Source organism: Penaeus monodon, chromosome 42, assembly GCF_015228065.2.
Source record: "Penaeus monodon isolate SGIC_2016 chromosome 42, NSTDA_Pmon_1, whole genome shotgun sequence".
Lineage (NCBI taxonomy): Eukaryota > Metazoa > Arthropoda > Malacostraca > Decapoda > Penaeidae > Penaeus > Penaeus monodon.
The window spans coordinates 28,754,363-28,761,862 of NC_051427.1; the positions used below are offsets into that span (position 1 = coordinate 28,754,363).

The window sequence follows — 7,500 nt, forward strand, 5'->3', positions numbered from 1 at the left end:
ACGGACGCGCGAACAGGTGCCCCGAGTGCCCGCGCGCCCACCAGCCTCCCCGCCCGCGAGCCGTCGGCGGCGCACGAGACTAGATCCGCTTCTTGCGTCAGATAGCGTCGCCGTTCCCAGAAGGAGGGCCAGCGCGACGCCCTGCTTTTCCCAGAACAATCGAGAATTCCCCACTCCCCCTCCCCCCTCTCTTACGCCCGGGCTCCTCCTCCCCTCGACTACCCCCCCCCTTCCAACGTCCACGCCCACCCAACCGACATCCCGCACCCCCCCCCCACTTCCCAACCCCACTCTAAAGTGAGCTCAAATATCCTCCTGTCGATGGATCAACAGTCACTCACGAAGCGTCCGACTGACTCAATAAGTAGGCGAGAAATTCGGCGAAACAGAAATGAATAATAATAAGTTTTATCAAATAATAATGATAACAATCATAATAAAAATAAGTATAACCGCTAGCAGAACAGAAGCCTACGCAAATACCAACCAATAAGTAAACCAATAAATGAGATCCTCCATCCCTCATATATAATACATATACATATACATAATATATATATATATATATATATATATATATATATATATATATATATATATCACAGACATATACATATATACATACATAATTACATCTATATGTACACAAAATCCAACAACACTTATCTATCCATCCATCCATCTATCTATCAATCTATCTATCTATGCATCTCCAATCCACGCCATTCTAGCGACGCCCTAAACCCGCCGACGAGAAGCCGCAGCCCTACAGGTTCCCGTACCAGGGCGACCTGTGCCTGCGGGTCAACTGATCCGCTACGAGTGCTTCCCGAGAGCCCCAGGTCAGTATGCCACAGCCATGAGGAGTGCCTAAAGCTTTGTTTATCCTTTATATTACCACCATCACTATTATTATCACTGCCCCGTGTTACTGATATTCCTCGTACGTCGTTTCGGCAGCAGATACCCAGGTTCCGTCGCAAAAACACATACGGCTGGCAGATATAGACGAGCTTACAAAAAGATGTGACACTTTCGACGTGTTCCGGAAGGCGAAATCTATAAGAATTCGATTCAGCTCTAACCCTTCAATATTTCTCGTGTGTGTGTGTGTGTGTGTGTGTGTGTGTGTGTGTGTGTGTGTGTGTGTGTGTGTGGTGTGTGTGTGTGTGTGTGTGTGTGGTGTGCGTGTGGTGTGTGCGTGTGCGTGTGCGTTTTGTGTGTGTGTGTGTGTGTGTGTGTGTGTGTGTGTGTGTGTGTGTGTGGTGGTGTGCGTGTGCGTGTGCGTGTGCGTGTGCGTGTGCCTCCTTTAAATCGCGACACATTTCCTAAACTCAGCTGACCTGACCTTCACCCAACACCTTCCTAGTCTTAAACAGTCACAAAAAATCTCAAGCGACCACAGACCATGGAACGCTGATTAAATTCGATGAACATTTGCTATTATCACCGTAAAGGAAGTTGGGAAGATGAGGGGCATGAAGGGAGAAAGGGAGGGGGAGGAGAAGGGGGAAAAGTGGGGGGAGAGAGAATGGAAGGGAGGAAATGCGGAGGGGAGGAGAACAGGAAGAGAAAGAAAGAGAAAAAAGAGAAAAGGAGAGAGAAAGAGAGAGAAGAGAAGGAAAAGAGAGAAGAGGAAATAAAGAGAGAAAAGAGAGGAGAAAGAGGAGAGAGAGAAGAGAAAGAAAAGAGAGAAGAGAGAGAGAAGCGGAAAAAGAGAGAAGAGAGAGAGGTGGGGAGGGGGATGGAAGAGGGCGAAATCACTCCACGAAAAAAAGAAAAAAAAATCCCTCAAAATTACGGCCCACTCGAGACAACGTCTTATTCGCGGCAAGGAGCTCCGAATGGGTCTCGGGAAGCATTAACCTCCCGAAAACGACTTTTTTTTCCTTTCTTTAATTCGACAGCGCTGCATCGAGTCTTAAGAGCCATTCTCCATCTCGCAGCCCCCCCCCCCCCATTCTTTCCCTCCCCCCCACCTCCTATCCCTTCATCCTCCCTCTCATTCCCTCCCTCCCATCCTCCCTATCCCCCTCTTTTGACCCCCCCCTTTCCCCTACCCCCTTGATCTTCTCTTACTCCATCTCCCCCCTCCCTCCTTCCCTCCCTCCCTCTCTCAGATAGACAGATCCTCCTCCTGACAGATAGATAGATCCTCCCACTCACCCCACCTCCTCCCTTTTTTGTCATCCCTCTCTTCCCAGCCCCCCCCCCCTTCCCTTTCCCCTTTTACACACCTTTGTTCTATGGCCCTAAAACTGCACCTTTTATAATGCCGACTAATCGCATAAAACTACTCACCGGCAACCGCAAATCAGAGAAATAAAACTGAACAAAAACGACTAACCACAAAATTGAAAATAAAACGAACAAAACAAAAACAAAAACAAAAAACGAGTAAATAAAAGTATGGCAATGACCTGAGTGGCAACACACCATCCGACCTGACACTCCCTAAGCATGGCCAACGCCACTCCAAGTCCTAACCCACTCCCGCTGACACCAACCTGGGGGGAGGGGGGAGGTATGGGGGGTTGAAAAGGCTATCGTCATCCCACTACCACTACCATCATCATCACCAGCAAAATAATTATTATCATCATCATCACCATCATCATTACCAATATCACCACCACCATCATATTCCATTTCCCGTTTTGCAATAACCATCATTCTACACTTTATCTACCGGTTTATTCATATAAAAAACACTCGTAGCTTATTTATTTATCCAATCATTAAGCGAAGGTAAACAAAGCACTTGACTTTCTAGTGCGTTGGTGATTCGTGTCCTGTTGATTCGCCCGTGTTGAATATTTTTCTTTCATTTATTTTCATTCTCCTTTTTGTATAATGCAGTAATGGATATGAACTATACAGTATAAATGATCTTAATAATATATCATCTCGGAAAAATGCAAATATAGATAAACAGAATGATGCATTAACTCATCCCATAGAATCAATAATAAGAGCTCCTGGCTCTGTTCCAAGCGCACCACATACCGGTGTGCCACGCTGGCCTGGCACTGTGACCCGTCGCGACCCTCCATAAATCACAGCCTCGTCCAGCGCAACAGTTGTCCCCCCGAAACTCAATTAACGACAAAGTTTCTCCCATAAAGATAAAACCAATATGAAACGCATCCCCATACTCTCGCAAACACACACGCAAGCACGCTCTAGCTCTCGGCTCTAGTTCTTGCTGACGAAACCTAGCTCTACTTGCAAAGAATTTTTTAAAATTCGTGAAAACATCGAGAAAAAATAGCGGGCGATTATCCTAGCGCGCCAGAGTATTAAGGGCACTCCCTACACATCTAACCGTATCTATCCACGTATCAACTCCTATGGAAACTCGCCACATTTCTTTGGACGTTCTATCCAAATCCGTTTCTCCGGACGCTCTTTAACTCACAACAAACGAAACCAAGAACAAGTCACAAGTAAAAATACCAAGTCATAACGCCGCCAACTGAACCGAAATTCGCAACAAAACCCCAATTACAACCTGTGCCAGCTGATGGAGAATTTACGACCACCAACACCCAACCGGCAACACAGGCGTTTTAATACTAAAAGACACGAGGATAATGCTAATAGTAAGAGACATTCACCACGCGCGATTCGCACACCTGCTAAACGGAGCTAAAAATAGAACGCTCATTATTATAGAACGCCATCGATATGCCCGTCCTTTCCATGAGCCAAAATGCCATTTGTAAAGATTACAAACGCAAACATTTCTCTATTTCTTTCCCTCTTCTCTTTCTTATTCTTTTTGTCGTCCCTCTCTCCTCTGTTTCCCTTTATGCTTCTGCCCAACTGTCCTAATTCTACCCCTCCATCTTTCTCTGATATTGCTTTTAATTTTCCTCTTCCATTCCCATTCGCACTCACATTCCCTCTCCTTCCCCCTCTCCAACTCCCTTTTTCCGCTCTCACTCTTGTTCATCTTTCAAAAAAATATATATTTGCCATTTGTCCTTGCAGGTAACCGATTCAACATGCGAAACACACATATGGCAACATAATACGAGGATGTAATCAACCAGACGTGCCATCGATATGTGTAATTCTGTTCCTTTCAGCGTCGAAATAACATGGGGTATCTTCAACGGTAGGGGGTGTGCAAGCAAGCGAGAGAGAGAGAGAGCGAGAGAGAGAGAGAGAGAGAGAGAGAGAGAGAGAGAGAGAGAGAGAGAGAGAGAGAGAGAGAGAGAGAGAGAGAGAGAGAGAGAGAACGACAGACAGACAGACAGAGAGAGAGACAGACAGACAGAAGACTCAACAAAGCATGCTCACCATAAACCATTTACTCCTCCATCCCCCTGGCTACCCGGACACGCCCATCCTGGCAACAGCCCCTTTCTGCATTTTAGTCCCGAAAACCCGAGGCCCCTTTTTGCCCCCGAGCCGTGGGTGTCCTATTCGCCTAGTCCTTTGTCTTGCGAGTACCGCGGCCTTGTAGAGCCTTCCACACTACCCTCTTCCGCCAGAGCGCGTCTTCTTGCAAGAGCCGACGAAGAGAAAATGAAAACCATAGCGTCGATTCGCGCTCGAGGCCAACGACTTCGACGATCCAAAGTCGAATCGCTAGTGAGAAAAAAATCTCCAAGACAAGACGAGACCACGCCCCCCTCCAGACAGGGGAAACAAATCTGCGCATCGTAGCAACATTCTGGCAGATTTTCCCTCGGCGCCTTTTCTTCCCGCGTCCCTCCTTGTATTCCTCCTCCGGCACGTCCACCTCCATTTCCAAATTCTCCTTTGCCTCTACCTCCTCCATCCCCAACAGCACCACATCCAACACCCTCCACTTTCCTACCTTCCCCAACACCAACTCTCCCTCCCCCACTACCTTTCCCACCTCCACCTCTCCCACTTCCTCATCCCCACCACGTTTTCCACCTTCCCCACTGCCGCCACCTTCACCCCACCATCACCCCAGCCCCCCCCCCCATCACCAGCACCTCCCCCTCGCCCTCGTCCACCCCCTTTCCCACCTCCTCCACTTCCTCCCCCACCCACACGGCCTCCACCCCCACCGCCTCCCCGGCTCTGACCTCAGTACCCGCCAGCAGCGACCTCAGGGCCTCAGTAACACCACGAACGGCACTTTCCGCACGGGCTGCCTGTAACACCGCCAGCGCCAGTTTTTATGCAACGACGCCATTACTCTCTTATTGAGGAACACCCCGCGCCTCTCGGACCCTCCTGTCACACCGCCACACACACACACACACCACAGCACACACAACAACACCCACACACACTACAACACCCACCACAGACAACACCAACATACTCAGGACACACACACCCACACACACATACACACAACACACACACACACACACACACACACACACACACACACACACACACACACGCATGCGGAAGCGTATGTGCATGTATGCTGTACACTGATGAGAGATAACTCATATTTAAAGAAAGGTAGAAAGGTTGAGAGAGCGAAAGAAAAAGAAAAAAAAAAAAAAAAAAGAAAGAAAAAGAAAAAAATGAGACAGAAAGAGAGGAAGAGAGACAGAGAGAAAGACAGACCTGCAGACAGAGACAGACAAACAGACAGAGAGATAGACAAACAGACAGACAGACAATGAGACAAGCTGGAAAGAAACCTATTCGCAGACATACAGAAGACACAAAAAAATAAATATAGAGACCCCCCCCCCAACGACCCCAACCCCCACCAAGAAGCAGCCAGAGCCAGCAGCGGCAGCCCCCCCCCCCCCCTCGAGGAGAAGGTCCGAAAGCGGGAAACACAAGTAAGACACCGGAGATGACGTGGGCGTGAGAGATAACAAAAAACGAGAGAATAACGGAAGGGGCCGGCGATAAAGCCATGACTAAGGGAGATAAGAGAGAGAGATAAGGCGGGGAATTAAAAAGACAGGCGGCATATTGGGAGATAAAATACATTTGAAAGAAAAAGAAGAAGAAAAAATCCTTTTGAGATAGCCGTCTCGACCGGCATGGATTCTGACAGTCACTGTAAATTGTTCGTTTTTTTTTCAATATGATATTTCTGAATTACTGCCGATGTAAAGATAACTCCTAAATATATAACTGGTCTTAATAATTCATAATAATAATTCTTCTAGGACACATAGTAAAAATGAAAAAATATTCTAAACGTTTTGAAATACCCTTAATGTACTTGAAGAATAAAAAAAAAATAATACACAAAAATAACACAACGTTTAAATACAAAAAAAAAAAATTAATCCACCAAACTAACACACCAACATTTACCCAATATCCTCTTCGAGAACAAGTTACAAGTACAAACCAAATCTTTCCTCAGCACACAAAAAGACACCCGTGAGTCCTGGGGGAAGCCTTGGCACCAGCGACGGCGCGCGAGGGGGACCGCACCGCCCTCCTTACGGTAGCACGGGCGGTTCTCGAGGTCAGAGTCGCCGCCTAAAACTAATCTCATTATTTCTTTCTCTTCTTGCATGCGTCTTTATTTTCTTTTTCTTTTTTTTCTTATCTTCTAATACATCCCTTTCTCTCTCAATTTTCTTTTTCTTTACCTTGAAACTCGCTTGCTTTCGGGACTGTGAAGTCTTGGTGACGTCTACAACACAAAAATCCAAATCCACATTTCGGGACTGACTTTCACTGAATTGAGTGTGCATTTTTAAAACACAATAATATTCCACAACACTAGCACGGGGGACAAACCACGCCCCCGCCGCAACTAATCAAGTATAATGATAAATGAACATCGAAAAAAATAACCGGAGAACAACACAAATATCCACGTATTAAGGATAACACCGATCGCCAAGTCGCAATCACAGACACAGTATCTTCAACTCGTTATTCGCACAGCAACCGCAATAATCGCACCGTCCTGGAACAATGTTTCCTAAGTGTCTCATCTCAGTAAATGATAATGAAAAAACCTATACACGAATATTCCGAAATGAGCGCCGAGGTCCAGGATCCTCGCCGCCGCCGCCGCCGCCTTCTCTCCCGATGGTGCTGTGCGGCGGGCGCGGATCGCTACTTCGTGTGCCACATGAACACACAGTGAACACCCACCCACGCGCTCATAAACTGGTCCTTAACACCTGCCCTTGTTACAGGTGTCCTAGCGCGTCAAGACACCTGCGACAGAGAGAGAAGAGAGAGAGAGAGAGAGAGAGAGAGAGAGAGAGAGAGAGAGAGAGAGAGAGAGAGAGAGAAGAGGAGGCGAGAGGAGAGAGGAGAGAGAGTGAGGAGTGAAGAGATGACGTGAGTGAGTGAGTGAGTGAGTGAGTGAGTGAGTGAGTGAGAGTGAGTGAGTGAGTGATGGAGTGATGAGTGAGTAGAGAGAGTGAGAGAGAGAGAGAGGGAGTGAGTGAGTGAGTGAGTGAGTGAGAGAGAAGAGAGAGAGAGAGAGAGAGAGAGAGAGAGAGAGAGAGAGAGAGAGAGAGAGAGAGAGAGAGAGAGAGAGAGAGAGAGAGAAGTGAAGTCCGGCGGCGGCGG

At 47.3% G+C, this 7,500-nt stretch overlaps 1 protein-coding gene across 14 annotated transcripts in view; it reads right to left on the reverse strand.

The window, feature by feature from the left end:
- The window catches only part of LOC119598905 (aryl hydrocarbon receptor nuclear translocator homolog), a 167,821-nt gene that overhangs the window by 159,845 nt on the left and 476 nt on the right, over nt 1-7,500 (reverse strand). The window lies entirely within an intron of this gene.